Below are 23864 nucleotides of genomic sequence, written 5' to 3' on the forward strand. Positions count from 1 at the left end.
CACATAGCCAGGAATCTCACAGTGTGTGCTTGCTTTCACAAACCAGAGGCCTCCAAAACTGGGTTGGTTGGGAGTTACTTAATCGGCGACAGAATGAAGTCGACAGGACAGTCTCACAGCATATGGGGATTTCATGTCACCGTTTGGATACTGTGATGAGATGTGTTTTTGAAGTTATAATATGCTACAGTAATGGGTTTTGTAGTTATGAGTTTAGCAATAGAGAATCCATTTTGAATTAATAAAACGGTCTGTGCTGGAAAAGTACTAGTAGCAGTTTTCATCTCTGCGTTGCCAAGCTTATCACAGGCCGCAGAGAAGAAGGACATTCGTAGCCATAATATTCCAACCTGGATCTTGTGAGAAACTGAGGCAGAGACTAACATCGTTTCCTCTATCCTGATTGGTGGGTTACGTCAGGAAGAAGGAGGAGGGGTAATATCTTGTAAGTTGTAAAAATGGAGTCTTACAGAGAGAAAGCACATGGATTTTGGATATGGACATGAACATTGGAAATGGGATGTATGCCTGATATGTAAAATGGATACCTTACATGTCATATGGATGGATTACTCATGGATTACTGTTCCTTTGGAGAAGGACTTTACCCTTTATGGATTTACCTGTTTCTGATGGACTATGGAATCCTTGGACTGAGGAAGAATGTAGTTTATTTTTTAACTTAGAGGAGAGGCCTAGCCTTTCTGTTTGCTTAGAGTTTTGATTTGATAGCAGGGTTTTGATAGGAGTTCTGATACTTATGAATGGAAATGTTCTTTCTATCATCTATGCTTTTACAATAAACTAATTTTTCTTTATTTTTCTAATAAATGTGTTTTTGCTTAAGAATTAGAAGTCTGGTCTTTTGAGCAGAATAGTTTCATATTGTTACCTAGCTACCAGATAATTGGCCATACGTTACCATAATTGAGTCATTTATTTGCTTAATTACAAGCTATGTTTTTTTTAAGTTCCTTTTTCATAGGGGACAGACTTAAAGAAAGAAGTCCAGTTTCACAGCCTGACTGAGACTGACTCACTCAGTTCATGAAGGGGTGAAATGGATTATAACTTTTCTCTGTTCCTGGCGTTGCTAGCCTTCTAGGAGACAACAATAGCTCACAGATACTGTCATGAGGTCAAAATTTGTTAACTGAAAGAGTTAGCACGGCAGGTGCAACTAGTCAAGAAAACTGGGAAGTCATCCTGTATCAGCAGATGATGGAAGGTGTAAGAGAACGATGTGATGTAATTTGTCGGGGGCTGATGTGGATATAAACAAGTAGGAAGACATGCACCATTTGCTTCGGTTTGAGAGCTTATGCTATCCTGAACTCAACTGCTCTGAGAGCTCCCATTTCCTCAGAGACAGAGAGGCTGCTAGTTGGTTTCACTCTCTCTCTCTGTCTGTATGTTTGGAAATGGACGAGTGAAAGGAACTATTTGTTTGAGACTTTTGTTCCACCAGGACTGAAGAACTTGGGGCAGAACGCTTCAAAACCTGTCATTTCACACCATCTCAGTCTCCTTTGCACTGTCAGGCCCATCTCGGTGGCCCCTCTGGCCCTCACCAGGCACCATGGAAGGTCGGGTAGAAGGCGCCCCCCAAACGCTCCCGATGGTTCCAGCGACTGGGCTAAAATTCTCTGAAATACTGATCTAAGCTTTACAATGTCTTGCATCCTGCTAATCATAGAGTTATCATTTAATAAATAAACAAACACAATGTCGCATCTGATCTCAAAGAATGAAAGAGATCTTACCTGCTTTAAGGGAGGCTTTGGATTTCTCCTTTCGTCCAGAGAAAAGTCGGGAGAGCATCAGCTGAACCTCACCCCGTCCTTGGGAGAAAAGGAAAAAAAAACCCAAATCATTCTGGAGGCTTCTCGGATGGACAAAACTAAAAGCTTTCCCTTAGCACAGAAGCTAACAATCTGGCAATCTGGAGAATACAATTCTTTTAAATAATATCCTCTGGTTTATGAATGTGGGGGGGGGGATTGTGTGCTTCTATGCCCATGATTCCAAAAGCCAGGAAATAGTCCAAAAATGCTGCACAATCTCATGCCCTCCTTGCCAGCTGGAAAAAGGAGGCCGAGCCAGACAGAGCAAAGGGCGGCTGAGGGGTGGCCACACCCAAGGCAGCCGTCCAGAGGGTCTAACAGCAGGGGGTCCCCCCCAACCTTGGGCTTCCTGATGTTCTTGGACTTCCACTCCCAGAAATCCTGGCCTGGAGAGGCGGAAGTGAAGGCTTCTGGGAGTTGCAGTCCGAGAACCTCTGGAGGCCTGAAGTTGGGGACCCCTGGACTCTGCGGGAGACCCTCTTCTGCTCTTTGCCCTTCACAGCCCTGACCATGGCTTTGAGTCTGGGGGAGGAGTGGTCACTTGACGAAAAGGGGAGTCAGATTCTGGGATGTTCCCTTGCATGGTATCGCTCTGTGAATGACAGTGGTGCTGGGGCGGGGGGGGGGGGAGATTCCTGTTCAACCCCCTCCACCCTCAGCCTGTGGAGTGTTTCAGGTTTCCATTAATTCCCTGTACTATTTCACAGAGGAACGAAAACCCGGAAAGAGGCTTTGCAGAAGAATGTGGTGGTCCGGCACCCCTCGTGTGATGATGACACACAACTTCTGTCTGCTTTTAAGACCTTCCAGGAGGCCCTTTGCTCAGCCTCTCTGGCCCCCAAGGTCTGGCCATCCAGCCGACCACCGTCCCCTGCGCCAACAAAAACAGTTAAGACATAAAGAAGCAAAGAGGAGAAAGGCAGGAGAAAAGTAATTTTCAATGAAAGAATGAATGAATTCAAAGCTAATTAAGAATCTAATGACTGAATTTCCTGCCTCTAAGAAAGTCTCTTCCTGGAAACCAAGAGGAGATTCAGACAATTTCCTGGGAATATTTTTAACCCAAAATGAGCAGCAGCAAACCTCACACCAGACTCCACACACACACGGACACACAGACACAGAGTTTTCCCAGGGTAGGAAACGGGCAGCCGCTCTCTCCCCAGGGGCTCTGCTGCCCCCCCAATTGTTCTGGGTGGGAAGAAGGGGGTGGGGGCGCTGAGGGTCTGGGTTCGGGTCAGGGCCTGATTCCTCAGCCTGGAACTTTCCTCCCTTGCAGGGGCATCAGCATCCGCCTTGGCTGCCAGATGGTCCACATAGAACATCATCATCATCATCCACATCCCTCCCTCCCTCTGAGCCGACCCCCTCTCTTCTCCCCCCTCCAAGCCCCATTTACCTGGGCCCCCTCCTATCCCCCCCACTCCCTCCCCCTTGCAACCCCCTCCCCCATCTCCACCCCCCCAAAAGGCCCCCCAATTCCCACTTGGGGTTTTCGAGGAACTCCCCCCCCTAAGTTTTCAACAAAAGGGGTTTCCTGGGGGGAGGGGTCACGGCTGGAGAAGGTCCTGTGGGGGGGGAGGAGAAAGGGAAAACAAGCACAACGGGGGGGGGGGAGAGGTGAGCCTGAGAGGACCCGGGTGCCTTGCTGGGAAGGGGGGGCTCGGAGTATCTGGATCTCGGCCCCCCCCCGCCCTGACTTCCCGCCTCTCTTTCCATAGATACACAAACACACACAAGCCCCACTGAAGATTCCCTCTCTCTCTCTCTCTCTCTCTCTCACACACACACACACACACACACACAAAGAGCCCCCCCACACACACACACAAAGAGGGCCCCCCCACACACAGACACACACACACACACACAAAGAGGGCCCCCCCCACACACACACACACACAAACACACACACACACACACACAAACAAAGAGGGCCCGGGTGCCCCGAGGAGTGGGTATTTTTCTCCTTTTGGTGGGGAATAGCTTTCTAGGGCCTCCCCACCCCCACCCCCACCCCCACCCCACCCCGCTTTCTCCCCCCCGAAAAATAAAGGCTCCCAAATCGCCCCCACCTCCGTCCGGATCCTGAAGCGCCAAAGAAACAGCGAGAGAGGAAAAAAAGGGGGGGAGAAAGAGGGAGGAAGGGGCACGGCCTCCACTTCCGGTTCCTGTGGTGGGCGAAACAGCACCGGAAGCAGCCCCACTCCCACTCCCTCTACAGCTTTAGTCGCTCTGCGTTCTCCGCCTCCCTTTCCCTCCCAACCAATCGCCGCTGAGAAGAGCAGGACGTGAGAGGTTGATGGGGAGGGAGGGAGAACGTAGAGCTACTAAAGTGAGAGAGGAGGAAGGGGGGGCTGCTTCCAGCCCTGCTTCCCCACCGGAAATGGAAGCTGTGCCCCTCCCCCCTTTTCCCTCTTTTTCTTCCGTCCTCTTTCCCGCGCAGACTTTCCCGGCGGAGGATCCGGGCGGTGGTGGGTCTTTGGGGGAGGGGGAGGGGAGGGGAGGGGAGGGGAGGGGAGGGGAGGGGAGGGGAGGGGAGGGGAGGGGGGTTCCTTAGAAAGATATTCCCCCCAAAAGGGAGAAAAATACCCCCCGCCCCCCACCTCAAATCCCCCCCCACACACACACTTGTATCTGTTTCATCCAGTTTTTTATAAACCCATTTAGGATTTTCTGCAGAATTTCTCAAGCAATCTGCTTAGAGGGAAGATTGTTGGATTTAATAATCCTTGTGACAAACCCAGACCTACTGGGATATGCCACAGTTTCACTAAGCTGCCACCAACCATTCCCTGTAAGGAGTCACACAGACCAGGAATGGATTTTTAACAAACAAAGGAATAAGGTTTATTTAAATAACACACAGGGAAAATAAAATGTTCAAGTGAATAAGATACAGTAACGTGGCTTAGTCTCAATCATACATACACCAGTTTGGTTCACACAGAACACCTTTAAATAAAGCACAGACCCTGAACCTATCAGTTCTGGCTAACCCTACAGGCACCTGAACCTATCAGGTTGGTACTGACTGACACACAGTTGTACCCTGTCTGACACACAGACTCCCACACCAGCTTCTTCTCTCAGCCCTCTTCCAGCTTCTTCTCACAAGCTCCACATATATATACAGTACAGCCCCTCCTCCTGATGTCCCGCCTTCCACTCCCCATAGGATGGAACTTTCCCTCCAACCCATGACAGACAGGTAACATCAGTGCTGTATGTAACACCTCCCCTCTTTATAAGTTGTTTTGTAGGGGGAAAGCTAAAGTGCTTTTCTCCAAAAAACAACCTGGTTAAAACACACAAAAACAGTTATACATTAACATACAATACCATACTTACTCTAGGATAAACATATCAATTAGGCATTTAAACATTTACCATTTACAATACATCAAGTTACCTTTATTCATACAAACCAAGCATGTTTAATAACCAAGTACATTTAACTTTTGGTCACCAAAATATATACATAGTCCATGTTTCTTCGCCGTCTTCATTCTTCGGGTCTTTTTGACAAGGCGTCAGCAACACAGTTCATTGACCCTCTGACCACCTTCACTTCAAAGTCATAGTCTTGCAGGTTTAAAGCCCACCTCATAAGTTTACTATTGTGGGTTTTCATTGTCTTTAACCATTGCAGTGGTGAATGGTCAGTGCACAGAATAAAATGTCTTCCCCAGATGTAAGGCTTGGCCTTCTGGATCACGTAGACTATGGCCAGGCACTCCTTTTCCACGGTTGCCAAATGTCTCTCACCTTTCTGGAGTTTCCTACTCAGGTAGGACACTGGATGCTGGTCACCATTTTCATCCTCCTGGCAAAGAACTGCTCCTACCCCGCTGTTAGACGCATCGGTGTAGATGATGAACTCCCGGTCGAAGTCTGGAGCACGCAGCACTGGATAGTTGATGAGCGCCTGCTTCAACCTCTGGAACGCCTCCTCACAGTCGCTGGTCCACGGGATGCGGTCATCAGTCTTCTTCCGCGTCAGATCGGTCAGCGGAGTCGCTATCTCGCTAAACCTCGGGATGAACTTTCTGTAGTAGCCCACCAACCCAAGAAATGATTTGACTTTTTTCTTGGTGTTGGGTCTGGGCCAATCACGAACGGCTTCTATCTTGGCCTCTAGGGGTTTGATCACTCCTCCCCCTACCATGTGACCCAAGTATTTTATTTCTGGGCTACCCAGCTCTTTGCAGGGCCTAGGCCAAAGCACTTCCTCCCCTGGGTTAAAGTGCCTCTCCCTGGCTTTCTGGTCATCCCAAGCTTCCTTTCTGACTTTTTGAGCTTGCAGGGTCTCTGCTGCTAGCTCTAGGTTTCTCTTTAGGTCATTCCTTAAAGAGTCTATGTATGTCACAACATCTTGTGGGTCATCCTGGGTGATCTGCTCCCAATTTTGTTTGATCAAATCAAGTGGCCCTTTCACCCTTCTCCCAAACAAAAGTTCAAACGGACTGAACCCGGTACTGGCTTGTGGCACTGATCGATAAGCAAACAAAAGGGATTGCAGCTTCTGGTCCCAATTGTTTGGATTCTCCGCCAAGTAAGCCCTAATCATGCGCATCAGAGTCCCATTGAACTTCTCCGTTAACCCATTACTTTCAGGGTGATAGGCAGTGGTTTCCTTGTGTTTAATTCCACAGATTTGCCACAACCGTTTCATGAGCTTCGATGTAAACGACGCGCCCAAATCTGTGATTATTTCTGAGGCAAATCCCATCCTGGACATATACCCCACCAAGGCATCTGCCACTGTGTTAGTTTCAATGTTAGTCAAGGGTATGGCTTCAGGGTACCTCGTGGCATGGTCCACAATGGTGAGAATGAACTGGTTCCCCCTCTTTGTGGCCTTGGGCAAAGGTCCCACAATGTCCACCCCTATGCATTTGAACGGAGTGTCAATCACAGGCAAAGGGCACAACTTCGCTTTGGTCCTGTCACGGTTATTCCCCTGCCTCTGACACATATCACATTGTTTACAGAACTCCTTGATCTGCTTCCCTATTTCAGGCCAGTAAAAATTCTGTGTGATTCTCTGCTGCGTCTTGTTCACCCCTAAGTGCGCAGCAAACATGTCAGAGTGCCCCCTTTGTAAGATCATGGGGCGATACTTTTCAGGTACCACCAGCTGACTTCTGATCCCATCTCCCCCTTTCGAGATATTCATCAGGGTCTCTCTATATAAAATTCCCTTTTCCTCTCGAAATCTCACTGGGGTTTCAGGTGTTAGCTGGGCGTCGGTCACCTGTTCAAAACACTTTTGGAGAGTGGCGTCTGCCTTTTGCTCTTGGCCAAATCTGCTGTCTGTGGTCAAGGTTTCCACCACAGCTTTGGAACTCCCCTCTGCTTCCGTCTCGGGCTCGTCAGCACCCCCCTGAACTGTCCCCGTGGTAGCTTGTGAGCGTGTAATCACTAGCACCCGTTTCACATGTTCAGCCAGGTCATTTCCCACGAGCACGGCTGCTGGCAGAGTCGATGAAATCGCTAGCCGCCAAACTCCCCTCCAGCCTTGAAAGTTCACAGGTACCTCAGCTACTGGCAGCGAGATCACCTGTCCCTCAATCCCTGCCACCTTTAGGCTCTCATTCGGGATTATATACTCCCTAGGAATAATATCTGGATGGCACAGGGTCACCTGGGAACAAGTATCCCTCAGCCCCCTATACTGATGGTCAAGTATCCCTACGTCCACCCCTGCGGTTTCAAACAACTGTGAATCTGTTCTCACTAGCAAGCAGCGCTTGACCTCCACAAGAGGACCATTTTCCTCAGCCTGATCAGCAGATGTCACTGTTCCAGATTGAGTAGCCATGGCAACAGGCTCCCTCAGTGACAAGGAGCTTTGCTCTTTCTGGACACAGAACACAGCTTTTGGCTTGGTTCCACTCAAATCATGACGCACATTTCCTTTTAGCTGCTTTAATTTCTCACACTCTGAGATTAGATGGCCCTTTCCTTGACAGAAATAACATTTTCTGCTGTACTTGGAGTCTTTCTCATCTTGTTTTGGTTTTCCCTCCAAAATCTGAGGTCTTGGTTTCATGTCTGAGGGCTTCCCTTCACCATGGGCCCCTCCCACTTGCTGGCTTCTCCCTGGTCCCTGAGAGTACTTGCTGTAGGTCTCCTTAGGTTTACCTATCGATTTCCCCTCACCCAAGGGCTTTCTTATTTGGGAAATAAAATCTGCGATCTCGGCGGCTTCTGCCACAGATCTAGGTTTCCTTTCCCTCACCTGGAACTTCAGTTCCCCATGCAGGACTGAATAAAACTGTTCCAGCGCTATCAGGTCTTTAAGCTGCTGGTAGGTCTCTGTTCCCTCCTGAGATAGCCACTTCTCTAGCAGCCTCACCAGTTGGGCCCCCACTTGGGTAAAAGTCTGCTCTGGTTTCTTGGTGAGTGACCTGAATCTTTGCCTCAGCTGTTCCGCATTTATCCCATGTCTGGCAAACACCAGTTTTTTAAACTCTGCAAAATCTTTTAGCAGTTCCTCTGGCATCTCTGCATAGACTTCCGCCAGGCTGCCACTGATTAAAGATCGCATGATGGTCATCTTCTCAGTTTCCCTTACTGAGAAGTCCACAAACGCTCTTTCCACTAGGGAAAAGAACACCTCAGGGCAATCTCCCTTGTGGTATACAGGGAATTTCTTCAGGTCAATTTTAGACAATTGGCCCCCCTCAGAATCCCTATTGTTATTATTGTTCTGATTCATCAGTTCCAATTTTCTTAACTCAAACGCCATTTTCTCTCTCTGCAATTCCAATTCAAATTATCTCTGTTTCTCCCTTTCCCTTTGCTCCATTTCAAATTGCCTTTCCCTTTCCTCCCTTCTTTCTCTCTCTAATCTTTCTTCTCTTTCCAATTGCCTCATCCTCAGTTCATGCTGTTGGGCTATGAGCATTTTCCTGAGTTCTGGGTTCTGTTCTCCCGTGCTCTCATCCTGCACTGAGCCAAATTCCTCCTCAGAACCTTGGTCCACCTGGGGTTCCCTCACTTCACCCATTTCTGCCATTTGGCTTCGAGTCAAGGGCATAATCCCCCCCCAGAACAGGCTGCTTTCAAAAGTCAAGCCTCAAAATAAAGCGACCACTTTTTTTCTCTTTTGCCTCAGAACCAGCCTTCTATAGATTGCTGCTGTTCTTCAGCACTAACTTGCAACTGTTGCCAGCCAGAGTCTACCCCCCTCTGCTAGGCCTCTCAGCAGACAAGCTAGATCACTGCTACTTTACACAGTTTTGCCTCAGCTTTTTCCCGCCAAAACAGGTTGCCTCAGAGCTCCCTAATCTAGTCCCACCAATCTGAGGTTACACGTTCTTCCACTAGCCTACCTCCCCGTGAGGTAAGCCTAGAAGATTACCTACGCGCTCTCAGATTGTCCCTGACTAGACCCCCCTTGCTCTGGGCACACTTGCCAAGGCTTTGCTGGACCACTGGACAACTGGACCAGTCGTATCCCACACGCTGGACACCAATCAATGTGACATCCCCAGACCTACTGGGATATGCCACAGTTTCACTAAGCTGCCACCAACCATTCCCTATAAGAAGTCACACAGACCAGGAATGGATTTTTAACAAACAAAGGAATAAGGTTTATTTAAATAACACACAGGGAAAATAAAATGATCAAGTGAATAAGATACAGTAACGTGGCTTAGTCTCAATCATACATACACCAGTTTGGTTCACACAGAACACCTTTAAATAAAGCACAGACCCTGAACCTATCAGTTCTGGCTACCCATAAAGACACCTGAACCTATCAGGTAGGTACTGACTGACACACAGTAGTACCCTGTCTGACACACAGACTCCCACACCAGCTTCTTCTCTCAGCTCTCCTAACTTCTCCACACAAGCTCCACATATATATACAGTACAGCCCCTCCTCCTGATGTCCCGCCTTCCACTCCCCATAGGATGGAACTTTCCCTCCAACCCATGACAGACAGGTAACATCAGTGCTGTATGTAACAATCCTCTGTAATATTACCAACTTCCAAACATGCCAGAGTTTTCAGTTTATAAGATGGTACTTTCTCCACAGCTCACTGGTTACACAGAAGTAAGCTGAGAGCACGGAGAGAACAAAAAAGGGTCTTTATGTAGCCTCTGTAAACAGGCTTCCTTCAGTCATGAGGCTTTGCTTCCTACAGTCAGGAGACTTAGCTTGCCCCAATCACGCGTCTTATGGAACTGACGTCAGCTGATGCTCTACAAACCGATTGGGACACACCTTACTGGAGGTGGAGACGGCAGGCTCAGAAGCAACGGGGACTCCTAATGTCCGAGCATTCTCAACCCAGAGGCTAAATACTCAAAGCTAAGTTTTCTTAATGTTTGCGTTAGAAATGAGTCTGTGTGGGTCTTATAAACAAAGGTGTACTATAAATAGAAAAATACAGGTTTATCAATCTTTTTATCCTCTTCCCCAATGTTTTCTTTGAAAAAAAAAGTTATCCAAAATTCTCTCCCTTCCATGCATTTTCAATTGTTTTCATATTAAATCTTCATTGTTGCTTATAATACCTGAAATATATCTTAATTGATTTGTTACATAATAAGATTTAATATTGGTTATCTGATAACTTTCTTTTTGTAATATCTACCAACATTTCTTATTAATCCCAGCTTTCTTACTATTATTGCAATATATACTAATCATCACTCGCCATTATTTTAACTAACCCAGTGGTCAGGGAACAGGGATAAATTTCCCCAAATGGGGTAAAAATGAAAATCCTGGGGGTAATGAGGACGCGACCCTAACCCCATTCCCTCCTCCTCCTCCTCTTCTACCCAGAGGAGGGAGTCCCCAGCTGCCTCATTGGAGCCATGATGGATGGCAGCCGGGGATGGGCCCCAGTCGGTGGCATATGTCAGCCGAGGTGGTGGTGACGGGGCTGCCCATGGCAGAGGGTGAGTGGTCAGAGCATCCTGGCCAAGAGGAGCCTCTCCTTCCAGTGCCAGGAGAGGTGGATTGCGGCGGGGGGCGGGTGTGGTCACGAGGGTCTGGAGGAGCCCACCAGGCAGCAGTGCTGCTCGCCCAGCCACATGGCTTCCTTCGGTGGCACCTCCATGTTGGCCGGCTGGGCCTGGTGGAGCTCTTGGCTTTCGTGTGGCAGCTGTCAGGGCGCTTTGATGGCAAGGCTTGCAGGAGCTCTGATGCTGAGCCCCAATGCAGCTGCCGGAGCTGGTGATGGAGTGGGAGGCGGCATCGGGCACCCCTGGCAGGCAAGCCACCTGCTGCTCTTTGATGGTCACCCAGGAGCTGCCTGCTGGTGGAGAAAGAGAGCCGCCCATTTTTTTGGAGTAAAAGGTAAAAAAGTTCCCTGACCCTGTTCTAGGGTCAACCTCCACTGATCTCTCCTCTCTCCCCGAGGTCATCACCCATCTCCCTCTGGATCCTCAGGCGAAGTTCATGTGCAGGGGTTGGGGGCATAGGAGGGGCCCCAGAGTGATGGGGCTTGGAGGGGGGGTGAAGATCGGGGGTTGGCTAGGAGCGAGGGGGGCTAGATCCAGGCCCCTTAGTCTGCCCTCTGGCCAGGCGGCCTCTGCCCCTTTCCCCCTCCCCCGCTCCGGCCAGCACTGGAGGGGTAGATCCTGCCGGCCAGTTCCTCTGGTCCCCCCAAGAAAGGAGATCTCTGCTGGAACGTTTTCTCCTGGCTGCCAGGAAGAGCCCTTTCCGGGGGTCAGGTCCCAAAGGCCCCCTCCAGGGCCAGCCCGTTTCCCAAAGTCTGGCTCCTCGTTTCCAAAGATGAACCACCTCTCCGACCGCCTCTGATTTTGGAGGCTCCTCTTGACAGACGGACGGAGGGGGCTTTGGGAAGAGGCAGAAGAAGAAGACTCGCCCCTCCTATATGGAGGGCTGGAGAAAATAAAAAGAGAAATGCAACCCAGAAAGAGTCCCTCCTCACAGGGATCATTTCAGCCTTTGCATCTGGGGGTGGGTGGGAGGCAGGTCTTTTGTAAAGCCAATGGCTCTGAAGCATCCATTCCAGACCAACCCAGGCAACACGATAGGTGGGGGGGGGAGCCAGCCGCAAGACCCCACCACCTGCATCCCTCCCAGCTCCTGCCAGGGTTGTGAATGAAGTCAGAGGGAAAAGCAGGAGTGGGTAGGTTGGAAGATAGCTGTGAATGTGGATGATGATACATCATTTCTATGGTGTCCATCTGGCAGCGAAGGTGGCTGCTGATGCCCCTGCAATAGAGGGAAGTTCCCGGCACAGGAACCAGGCCCTGACCTGAATCCTGACCCTCCATCCCCCCACATAGCAATGGGGGCAGGAGAGCCCCTGGGGAGAGGGGCTGCCCATTTCCTACACTAGGAAAAGTGTGTGCGTACGTGCATGCATGTGTGTGTGTGTGTAGTCTTGTGTGAGGTTTGCTGCTGATGATTTTGGGTTAAAAATATTCTCAGGCAATTGTCTGAATCTCCTCTTGGTTTCCCCTTTTCCTGCATATCTCATACTGTAGATATTATTGTTGTTTAGTCGTTAAGTCGTGTCCGACTCTTCGTGACCCTCCCCCCCATGGACCAGAGCACGCCAGGCCCTCCTGTCTTCCATGGCCTCCCGGAGTTGGGTCAGATTCATGTTGGTAGTTGTGGGTTTTTCGGGCTCTTGTTAGGGTTTTGGCAAGAGTAGAAATACGCAGAGTTATTGAAGACACTTTACCAGTTCTTCTTGTGTTGCAAGACGGTTATATTTACATGTATTTACAGTTATATACAGGCAGGTATCTTAACAGCACAGCAGGAACTCTTTATACAAACGGACAGCATGCGTGGCAGCAAGTGATAGTGGAGGAAGAGAGAGAAGCAAAGACACAGTCCACTTATATACATGTACATGGCATATTTTGTCCAATCAGAAAACAGATGACTTCATCCTTTTGCACCTGGTCTTCTCCTGGTTTCAAGTCATTGCATCATGTCCAGAGTGACTCAGCACTCTCACATCTGTGCACAATGGCAGCTCGTTAATGAAACACATATACAGGTTCAGGCTTATAAAATTTCTATACTCTGACACCCCTCCTAATTTTTTTATGCCTGAACATAACACAATCCCAGCTCATTTACACATTTCTCATGCTTCTGTGTACATAAAGGTTTGGTCAGTATATCAGCTATGTTATCTTCAGTTTGACAATACTCTAATTCAATTAATTTCTCTCTTATAGCCTCTCTTACGTTATGATACTTAATGTCAATATGTTTACTTCTGTTTTTTACTCTTTCCGTTTCAGCCATGTGTATACATGTGGTATTATCTTCCATCACTTTTATTGCACCACTTGTCTCATTCTTTAAATCTTTTGTTAACTGTTTATACCATGTTAATTTAGAACACAATTCTGACAATGCGGCAAATTCTGCTTCAGAAGTTGAAGTTGCTACGGAACTTTGTTTTCTGGATTTCCATCCAACTATGTTGTTTCCAAATTTTATTACAAATCTGGTCATGGATTTTCTGTCTGTCTCATCATTGGCCCAGTCACTATCTACATAAGCAGACAGTTTTAAATCTTTTGATGGCTTCAATATCAAATGGTAGTTATATGTCCCCTTTAAGTATCTAAACATCCTTTTTACGCCTTGCCAGTGCTTTTCACTAGGTCTGGCTACATACCTACTTAGAATGTTCACTGAGGCTGCTATATCTGGATGTGTCCAGTTTGCCAAATACATTAAGCTTCCTATGGCTGAATGGTATAATTCTTGGTTTTTGAAATCTTTACTGATTTCATCTTCCTTTTGAAAGTCTACCGTCATGGGAGTACTTACACTTTTACACTCTCCCATGCAGTACTTTTCCAACATTTGTTTGATTTTTAGCTCTTGACTCAATTCAATCCCTTGTTTTGTTCTCTGTATTTGTACACCTAAGTAATTTTGTATTGGTCCCAGACTTTTTAATTTAAATTCCTTTTTTAACTGTTTCTCAAACAGTTCTACTTGGCTCTGACTCTTTGCCATGAAACAATATCATCAACATATGCTAGTAGTATGTTTAAGTCATTCCCATTTTTCTTGGTATATAGACAAGGATCTGCCAGACTGCTACTATATCCCAGTTTTACCAAAACTTGATGCAAACAATCATTCCAATTCTTAGCCGATTGTTTTAAACCATAAATCGCTTTGTTTAACCTATACACTAATTCTGGCTTTGTACCTTCATATCCTGGTGCCTTTGCCATGTGTAGTTCCTCTTTCAGGTCTGCATTTAAATATGCAGTGGTAATATCATAGTGATGGATTATGTAGTTCTTTGTAGCAGCTAAGGCTAATGCCATTCTAACAGTTTCAGATCGGGGTAAGTAGCATGGAACTGCTGCACTAACTCAGGAGTGTGTAAATTACTGGCCGGTTCCACTCCCAGAAATCCTGGCCAGCAGAGGCGGTGGTGAAGGCTTCTGGGAGTTGCAGTCCAAGAACCTCTGGAGGCCAGAGGTTGGGGACCCCTGGACTCTGCGGGAGACCCTCTTCTGCTCTTTGCCCTTCACAGCCCTGACCATGGCTTTGCGTCTGGGGAGGAGTGGTCAATTGACGAAAAAAAGGGGAGTCAGATTCTGGGATGTTCCCTCGCGTGGTATCGCTCTGTGAACGGCAGGGGTGCTGGGGGGGGGATGGACTCTTGTTCAACCCCCCCAACCCTCAGCTTGTGGAGTGTTTCAGGTTTCCATTAATTCCCCGTACTATTTCACAGAGGAACGAAAACCCAGAAAGAGGCTATCCAGAAGAATGTGGTGGTCCGGCACCCCTCGTGTGATTTATTTATTTTATTTATTTATTTATTCAATTTATATGCCGCCCAAACTACCCAGAGGTCTCTGGGCGGCTTACAATAATTAAAATTCAATACAGCAAAAGATAAAATAATTAAAATACAATTAAAATACAATTAAAATTGCCATCAGACCCACAGCTAATATAATTTCAATTAAAAGCCTTCTGGAACAGGAAGGTTTTGACCTGGCGCCGAAATGTCATCAGCGTCGGCGCCAGACGAATCTCAGTCGGGAGGGCATTCCATAGTCTGGGGGCAGCTGCCGAAAAGGCCCTTTGTCTACAAGCCGTCCCTCTTACCTCCTTAAGGGACGGCTCTTTCAAAAGGGCCCCCTGGCTAGATCTTAACTGCCGGGTAGGTTCACATGGAAGGAGGCGGTCCTTCAGGTATCCAGGGCCCAAGCCGTTTAGGGCTTTATATGTCAAAACAAGCACTTTGAATTGGGCCCGGGCAGCAATTGGTAGCCAATGTAACTTATACAGAATCGGCTTGATATGTTCCGTGGCGGCCCCACCACTCACCAGCCGCGCAGCTCGATTCTGGACCAGTTGCAATCGCCGGACCGTCTTCAAAGGCAGCCCCACGTAAAGCGCATTGCAGTAATCTATGCGGGATGTTACCAGTGCATGTGTGACTGTCATGAGACTCTGCTCGTCCAGGTAGGGCCGTAGCTGGTATAATTTCCGCAGCTGAAGGAAGGCGCCCCTGGCCACCGAGTCCACCTGGGCTTCCAGAGTTAGACTGGGGTCCAGGAGCACCCCCAAGCTGCGGACCCTGTCCCTTAGGGGGAGTGTAACCCCATTCAGGGCGGGGAAATGGCCCTCCAGCCTGTCCGGTGAAGCACCCACTAACAGCACTTCCGTCTTGTCTGGATTGAGTTTCAATTTATTAACCCTCATCCAGTCCATTATCAGGTCCAGACACGAGTTCAGCACAGAAACTGCCTCACCTGGATTGGTGGAAAACGAGAGGTAGAGCTGAGTATCGTCAGCATATTGCTGACTCCTCAGCCCAAACCTCCTGATGACCTCTCCCAGCGGTTTCATGTAGATGTTGAACAGCATGGGGGACAGTATTGAGCCCTGAGGAACCCCATGACATAACTGCCATGGGGCAGAGCAACTGTCCCCCAGCACCACCCTCTGGATATGGTCAGCTAGGAAGGAGCGGAACCACTGTAAAACAGTGCCCCCAACTCCCAACCCAGCCAGCCTATCCAGAAGGACACCATGGTCGATGGTGTCGAAAGCCGCTGAGAGGTCCAGGAGTATCAACAGGGTCACACTCCCCCTGTCTCTCTCCTGGCAAAGGTCATCATACAGGGCGACCAAGGCAGTCTCTGTACCAAAACCCGGCCTGAAACCCGATTGAAATGGATCCAGAAAATCCGTTTCATCCAGCAGCGCCTGGAGTTGCCCGGCCACAACCCGCTCCAACACCTTGCCCAAATAAGGGAGGTTCGCCACTGGTCGGTAGTTGACCACCAGCCTTGGGTCCAGGTTAGGCTTTTTAAGGAGTGGTCGAATCACCGCCTCTTTCAAGGCGGTAGGGACCACTCCCTCTCTCAGAGAGGCATTCATGGCCTCCTGGACCCAAGTGCGAACCCCCTGGCAGATCTTCCAATTAGCCAGGATGGGCAAGGGTCGAGCAGAGTGGTGGTAGAACGGACAGATCCAAGCACCCTGTCCACATCATCAGGTCTCAACAATTGAAACTCATCCATTAATACTGGACCTAAGCACGGCGCACTGGACACTCAACTTCTGCCTGCTTTTTAAGACCTTCCAGGAGGACATTCGCTCAGCCTCTCTGGCCCCCAAGGTCTGGCCATCCAGCCGACCACCGTCCCCTGCACCAACAAAAACAGTTAAGACATAAAGAAGCAAAGAGGAGAAAGGCAGGAGAAAAGTAATTTTCAATGAAAGAATGAATGAATTCAAAGCTAATTAAGAATCTAATAGGGAAGAACAATGGGGGACCCAATGAGAACTCGCTCCTCCTGCGCGTCACCCGTTGCTGGGCGGAAGCCCTCCGGGGCGTCTATTATGTCGTCTATGAGGGGGGTTGCCTGGCAACCCGGAGACCCAATGAGAGCTCGCTCCTCCTTCCGCGAAGCCCCTCCCCTCTGGAAGGCTGGCTGGGCAAGAACCCCCCTTTCTTCCCCCTCGCGTGACTGACAGGCTGCCCTCCAAGCGAACCCAGGGCTCCTCTCTGCGCACGCGCAGGATCCCCTCCCTGGCTGCTCGGCTCGCTCTCCCTCCCGCGCATGCGCTCCTCTTCCCCCCACAGAAGGGGGTGGGGTGGGGGTCTGTGGCGCGTGCGCAGTTACGAAGGCGGCCAGAAGGTCTCCCCTCAGAGAAGGCGGTTGGGGGAGTTTTAGGGGCCCTTCTGGTAAGTAGAAAAATCCCCCCCCCGTGTGTCCCTGGGAGAGGTGGGGGGTGGGGGGGTGGGGGTGGGGGTCTGAGTTTTCCCCAAGAGGATTCAGGATGGCGGGCAAGGCGTCTTTCGAGGAGGGGCGGGAGGCCAAAAACGTCCCTTCAAGGGAGAGCCTGGCCTGGACGGGGGGGGGGGAGAGGGAAGAGGAGGTGACTCCAACCCCCCCCAGGTTGTGGGTGCCCCCCCCCGGGGGGGGCAGGGACTCTCCGTGGCTGAGCGCCTCCTTTAAAGCTTTAGAGAGAAAGGCCTGTTTTTCCAGTGGAAGGGAAGGCAATGTTTTTCCCCCTCTGGGTCTCCTCGAGAGGGAGGAGGAGGGGGAATTCAAAGGGGAGAGGGGGGGAATCTCTCTGGCCCCCAGACCACCCCACCCCCACCCCTCTCACTTTCCGAGTTTACAACCTCCGTGTTAATGGTTCAGCTCCGTTTTACACACACACACACACGCACACAAGGGCATCCCTCCGGCCCTGCCAGGAAGGTCAAGAAGGCGCGCTCTTCCCTCCCCCCCCCCCCCGTCTTCCCGCATCGTCTTTCCCCCCCCCCCTCCATCACACACGCCTACGGGCTTCTCTCTCTCTGGGCAGATTATCCCCCTTTCTCTCTATAATATACTGGTATAGATATATTGGAGGCGGAGTTAGTTCGAGGCCCCTCCTGTCAGCCTCTTCCTTCTTATATTTGCAGAACCAAACCCCTCCCTTGGCAAAGGAAGCGCCTCCTCCTTTCGCTCCTGAAGGGAAACAACCTCGAGCGAATCCCCTCAGAGAAGGAGGCTCCGAACGGGGACAGCCTTCCAAGGGGAGGGAAGGGAGAACCACCCCTCCACCCCCGCTCGCCTCAGTATCCCCTCCTGAGGGGGGGAAATAGTGACCGACCCCCCCCCTCAGAGGCCCCGCCCCCTTCTCTCCCCCCCCACCAGAGGACGGTTGGTCCCTGACGCGCCTGCGCCCTTTGGGGGCTTTCTCTTCCTTCCCGCCCTTTTTCTCCTCCCCTCCCCCCCTCAAGGCCGGCGGTTGAAGAGAAGCCCGGAAGGAAGGAAGGAAGGAAGGAAGGAAGGCAGGCAGGCGGGGGGGGGAATTCTGGAGAGAGAAAAGAGGAGAGGCGCCTCACCCTCCCCCCCTCGGAAGTCCCTGCCCCCCCTCCCTCAGCGACGATACCCACCCGGTCTCTCCTCCTTCTTGGCCTCAGGTATGCACAAATTGGGGGGGGGGGTGGTGAAGAGGCCGCTGGCCCCTCATGACCCTCTGCCTCCTTCTCTCTCTCTCTCTCTCTCTCTCTCTCCATTCTTGGGGGGGAGAAAGCGGGGGGGGGGAAGAGAGAGGAAGCTAGAAGGCGGAAGAGGCGCTGCTCTAACAGGAAGCGGAAGCCCCCCCCCCGGAGATCACCCCCCCTCCTGCCTCCCTCTCCCCCCCCCCCACCTCTATGGGGCTCCGAGGATCTTCCCCCCCATCGGGTCTGGGCAGGAGGTGGGCAAAGGCGGGGGGGGCGAGGAGGGAGGGAGGGAAGAACGGGACGTGGCATAAGCTGTATGTGGGGTGGGGAAGCAGAGACAGAGGGGGGGGGGTCATTTCCAAAAACAGTGGAAAGGAACCCAAATGGCAAATCTGACCCCCAAAACACACACCCCCCACACACACACCCTCCCTTCGGTCGAGGCTGGCCTTTCCCTTCTTCTGGGTCTCCTCCAACAAAGGCACAAACAAGCCAAGGCCAAGGAGGGAGGGCAGGGCCTCTCTGGGGCCCCGATCCCAGGCTGTGGGTGGAGAGGATCAGCGTCCGGTGGGGGGGTAGGCAGTGTCCAGCCTGGGGGGGGGAAGGAGTTGAGATCATGACAGGACATAGGCGGGCAAGACATGGCAGGAAAGGCTCTTTGAAACAAGCCTTTTCGTGTTTTCGTGTGAGGGGGTAAAGAGTTCTTTCCACCTCCCTCGGGGTCTGCCAGGCTTCGGCGCCTGTGAGAGTCGGTGCGTTTCGGGGGGGGGGGGCGACTTTCTGCAACCGGCTTGCACGTTTGGGGGGGGGGGGAGAAATGAGAGAACGAAGGTATTTCTGGTGAAGAGATACCCTTCCAGGTCACCAGAGTTGTTCGTTCTGCATTCTGACAGGATGGTTTCTGTAGCTCAAGGGAAGCCACAGCCATTCATTGCTGAACCCGAGTCGCTGCCTGTTTCTGTCAGCCTTTAGGCCGGATGAAGGAAAGGATGAAGGAAAGGGAGGTCATCCTCGGGAAAGCTGATTTCTCCAACGCCCGTCTGCTCTGTGGCCCTTTTGCGCGGGAGGTGCTCTTTCTCCTTTTTTAAAACCAGCACTTCCACACACTTCTGCCCGTTTGCCTTTTTAAACCCATAAGGCTGTTTGTAACATTCTGGGCAGCCTGAGGCACTCTGACCAGGAGAAAAGGGGGCTACCAATAAGAATTCCTAAATCCTGAAGGAAGAAACGGGTGTCTTTGCTTAGCCCAGTTGATTAGGCACGAGAAAGAAATCAAGGGCCTAAAGGCTGCACAGAGTGTTTAAAAACAGGAAAATTGCTGAGCTGGAGAAGTTGAGTTCCTTGCCTTCAAAACATTCTGAAGGGACTGATGGGCAGCTGGAGCCTCATGAAAAATTAATTAATTAACACTGAGGTTGTAATCTCTGACAGTGGGGTGGGGTGGGGGAAGGGAGAGCTGCCTGCTCAGGCAGAGGTTTCTGCCTCTGAGCTAGGTTATTCCCCCCCCCCCGGATGTCTCTGTTGGGAGCCTCAAGGTGGGTGTGGCATCTCTCTTTTGCTCCGCCTCTTCTTCCTTCGCTTCTCCGTCTCACCCACCCCACGTCCTTCTCTCCTTGCACTGAGGCTGGGGAGCCCCTCCAAGCACTGTCCCCCCATAGGTGTGGGTGGCTGTGTCAGGGTTGGTCTGGGACTTTCTTACGAGGAGCTCCTGCCTCCCTGGACACAGTGCCAAAGCCTTACCGAGAAAAGGTTTTTCGCTTTAGCCCACGCTGCTGCTTTTTCTGGCCACCTTCGCCTCCAAAGGACCTTGAATAGAATTACTACTCCTTTCTACTGGCCCAGTGTTTCAAAATCAGCCAGACGTAATTGTCGCAGCTGACCTGTTTGTCAGAAAACTGGAGATGCGACTCACGTTACTGAAGCTGAACTTCAGAGTACGCCTGTAATTTCCAAACCTTTTAAACAAACAAAGTTGGGACGTTGTGGGGCCTTTTCCACCCAGTAAGACTCTGTTTTCTCCTTCCCGCTTACAGTGGCCTTTGAGGAGGTGACCCCGTATTGCCCCCAACAAGAGCGAGGGATCTTCTGGATCGAGGTTCGAGATCTCTGCACCAGGATCTCCTACTGGAAACGAGGTCTCTCCAGGTAAGGATCCCGTTGTCTCCTGGGCTGAGACTGTGAAGGATGATGGTTGGCAGCCCCCCCCAGAGATGCCTCAGTCAATGGAAGCACCCCGAGCGTGTGTGTCGGGAGCGCAAAGCTCCAGTGCCACAGTCAAAAACAGGACCGGATATTTAAGAAGGCATTTTGTTTTGCTGCTCCACACAACTGAAGAGTTGGGATCCAGTGCAGGTTTTGGATTTAACTTCATTTTTTAATAGTCAATTGTCTATTAGAAATTGTCATTTAGAAGTGCAATAGCCGTTCTCATTACTTAATCCCCCCTCTCACCCCACTCTCTGTCCCATTGCAGACGTGGGATACGAGAGCTTCGAAACATGCCCTTAAAATGTTCACATTTCAACCTGGCTCACGACACCCCCAAATGCAAGAGCCTCAGAGACTGATACTAGCTTTGCTACTCCTCAGTATCTATGATGAAAGGTTCTCCCTCCTCAATAAATTCTTTTTATTGAAGATAAAGGAGATTCTTTGACTGTCCGAAGCCTCTTTATTCATTTTTCCTGTACTGCCGTCTGCCCTCTTTCACTGTGTCCGGTTGTAGCCAAAACCCCTCGAGGATTCGTCCCAAATTGATCAGTGGCTATTCTGGCCATCTAACATGTGGCTTATAAAAGGATTGTAAACCACATTTTCCTGATCCTCCCACACACACACACACAGACACACACGCACACATGTGATGTGTTGTATAGAATGACATTTCCAAGGAGTGAGCTATGGATCCCCAGAGGATTGGAAAAGGTGTGAAAGGGAGGCAGAGAGGTGTGGAGGAGGAGAACCAGACAGGGAGAAGGGAGGTTGGGCCCATCAGCTGCCCCACCCTTTGACCCTTTCCTGGCTGGCTGGCCCCATCTCCATGGGTCTCTGCACATGCAGAGGTCCCTTGAGGCACATCTCATCTGTGTGTGTGTGTGTGTGTGCATGCAAACCTCCCTTCGTCTCGGGGGGAGGGCTTCAATCCCTCTCAAGCACCTGGGGTGCAGGCACTCCCCCTTCTCTCCCTCTCCCCTCTGAATGCTGAGCAAAAAGTGGGGAAAGGCCTGGGGGGGGGTCACTGTGCCTGTGCAGTTGGGAGGGGCAATGGGGGGGCTCACTTGGAAGCCATTTCTTCCCCCCCCCTTAAGGAGAGGAAAAGAGGCTCCTCTGGGCAAACGGTGACACTTCGGGTGGTTCTCCTTCTGGGGGGGGGAATCCCTCAGGTTTTCTCTCTAAGTGCAGTCAAGGAGAGCCCTGCCCTCTGCTCCTCCCCTCCCCAGGAGGGAGAAGAGGGAGAGCTTTTTCTGCCTTTTTCAAGGCTTTGTGGCAGGTAGAATTTTGCTTTTTTCTTTACTTTTCTCCTCCTCCCTCCTCCCCTTTCCTTTTTAGCATTTTTTTCATTCTCCCTGTTTCTTTCTCTCTCCTTCACCCTCCTGAGGGAGAGATTAGACACTGAGGAAGGCAGCAGGAACACTTCCACCCATTTTGCAAAAAAGCAAAATACGGAGTAGAAAAAAAGCTTTTCTCAGGGCAATGGGCCATTCCAGCAGCAGGAGCCACTTTCTTGATCAAGCAAGGTTTTGAGAGTGTCGGAAGGAGGGAAGGAGGGAGGGGGGGAAGAATAGATAGACAAGGGGATGGAAGGGAGGAAGGAAGACGCTGATGATGGAAGTGTGACAAATGCCCACCCCTTGCTACTTAAATGCAGTAACTGGACGACCACGAATACAAGCAGCTCTCCTTTATTAAAAAGCACTTTTGCAAAAGCGGGCGTCCTAGCTGGGTACACACACCCATCATTACATGTCCTATGATATTTAATCCCCTACTTCCGGCTGCAGGGGCCCTCCCTTGCTTCCCCATTGGTCTGGGCAATCCAAGGTGTGCAGCCTATCCAGTGCGCCTAAACTGATCACAGGAAGCCCCGCCGCTGTTTACATCTCTCACTCCCCTCTTTTCCTAGACCCCAGACCCTTATTTAGGTTCACTCACTTCATCCTTTTGTCAGGACCATGGGGCACCTCCCGTATCTGCACATTCTCTGTTGGCTTCCCGGATCTCCCCTAAACTTCCTAATGTCAGCTACATAATTAACAAATGCATGTACTAATTGGTTACAGAAGCAATCTACTTAATCATTATGTCTCTACAAGATCTTGCCAAAGCAGCCCTGATTCCTCTATTTCTCACACTCCCTCCTTTTCTTATTTCAGAATTTGCTGCCTTTTGCGTTACTTTTCTTTGCCGTTAGCAGCCTCAAAGGGTTTTAATGTTCCCTCTCTTTCAATCATAGTTTCCTTCCCAATTTCTGGTAACCCATAGGTCTCTTCCCTAATTGCCATCATTGGAATAAACACACCCCGATGTGTCTCTTTTATGCATCCACAAAGCATGGGACCACAGTGTAAAATGCAACAACATACTAACCCTCTTACTATCATCATTACTGCTCCCAGAAAAGCTGTCTTTAACCACCCTAAATTTGGTAGTCAGCTCCTTAACCAGGATAATGGGTTCCACCCTTCTTCCACCCTCAGCTACTTCCTCTATATGATTTATATGTTCCTCAATTTTGTTTCCCATAATCGGGAACATACACACGACACTCCTTTCCAATACATTTACACGTTCCTTCTTGTAACAGCCAAGATTATGTCCAAGGCCTTCCTGTTCTGCAAAGATAACTGTCTCAAGTCGCTCAGTTCTATTTTTATTAGCTCCAAGGTTCCCCCTGTCTCGTTTGCTAATATTTCCACCACCGCTTGTATGCGGTACATGGCATGGTTGAGGGACCTTAGACCCTCAAAAGGCGACAATGGACTGTAATCCTTGACATATTGATGGAACTGTTCAGTTATTGTCCAGTAGTTGGATACACTTTGTCTTGGTTGGAGCATGCATCCATACGATTTTGCTTCATTCTGTGTTTTTGGGTGGATTGACTGGTCCTTTTACTCTGGTATGATGAGTCCACCCTTTTCCCGCTATTCGGACCGTGATCTCAGTGACCAAGAGTGCTCGGAGTGGGCCGTCCCAATCATGTGATGAGATGGGTTTTTAAGTTAAAATCTTTTAAAGGCATATGGGTTTTGTAATTAAGAAATAAGCCAGAGAGGTTCCATTTTGTTTCTTTGTACAGTGGTGCCTCGCATAACGTTTTTAATTGGTTCCAAAAAAAAAAACCTTATGCGAAAAAAACTTTATGCGAAACACCATTTCCCATAGAGATGCATTGGAAACCGGTTAATCCGTTCCAATAGGCACGGATTGCCGTCCTTAAGCGAAAAAACCCATAGGAAACATCGTTAAGCGATACAATGTATCCTCCATTGGAATGTATTGTAGCTGACTCAATAGGTTTCAATGGCTTTGCGAAGTCAATTTTTGCAAAATTAAGTGTGTC

At 49.9% G+C, this 23864-nt stretch overlaps 3 protein-coding genes and 1 pseudogene across 8 annotated transcripts in view; 2 read left to right on the forward strand and 2 right to left on the reverse strand.

Annotated features, from left to right (window-relative positions):
- The window catches only part of LOC140702905 (uncharacterized), a 43140-nt gene extending 39077 nt beyond the window's left edge, over positions 1-4063 (reverse strand). The window contains exons 1-2 of the mRNA XM_078382596.1: positions 3920-4063; positions 1764-1841 (exon numbers count right to left, since the gene is read on the reverse strand). The gene's annotated coding sequence lies outside the window, so the exon portion shown is untranslated. The remainder of the gene's footprint in view (positions 1-1763; positions 1842-3919) is intronic.
- LOC140702929 (uncharacterized) overlaps positions 1-23864 on the forward strand; it is a 547856-nt pseudogene that overhangs the window by 191270 nt on the left and 332722 nt on the right. The gene's annotated exons all lie outside the window — the stretch shown is intronic.
- LOC140702944 (uncharacterized) overlaps positions 1-23864 on the reverse strand; it is a 540061-nt gene that overhangs the window by 167091 nt on the left and 349106 nt on the right. The gene's annotated exons all lie outside the window — the stretch shown is intronic.
- Positions 16941-23864, forward strand: part of LOC140702907 (uncharacterized) — a 51511-nt gene continuing 44587 nt past the window's right edge. For 3 of the 4 annotated variants that reach the window (XM_078382500.1, XM_078382501.1, XM_078382499.1), the window contains exons 1-2: positions 18132-18277; positions 20335-20446. The gene's annotated coding sequence lies outside the window, so the exon portion shown is untranslated. Of the gene's footprint in view, positions 17045-18131; positions 18278-20334; positions 20447-23864 lie in introns of those variants that run through there. The other variant, XM_078382502.1, reaches the window with a different exon arrangement.

The sequence above is a fragment of the Pogona vitticeps genome, chromosome Z (genome assembly GCF_051106095.1).
Source record: "Pogona vitticeps strain Pit_001003342236 chromosome Z, PviZW2.1, whole genome shotgun sequence".
Lineage (NCBI taxonomy): Eukaryota > Metazoa > Chordata > Lepidosauria > Squamata > Agamidae > Pogona > Pogona vitticeps.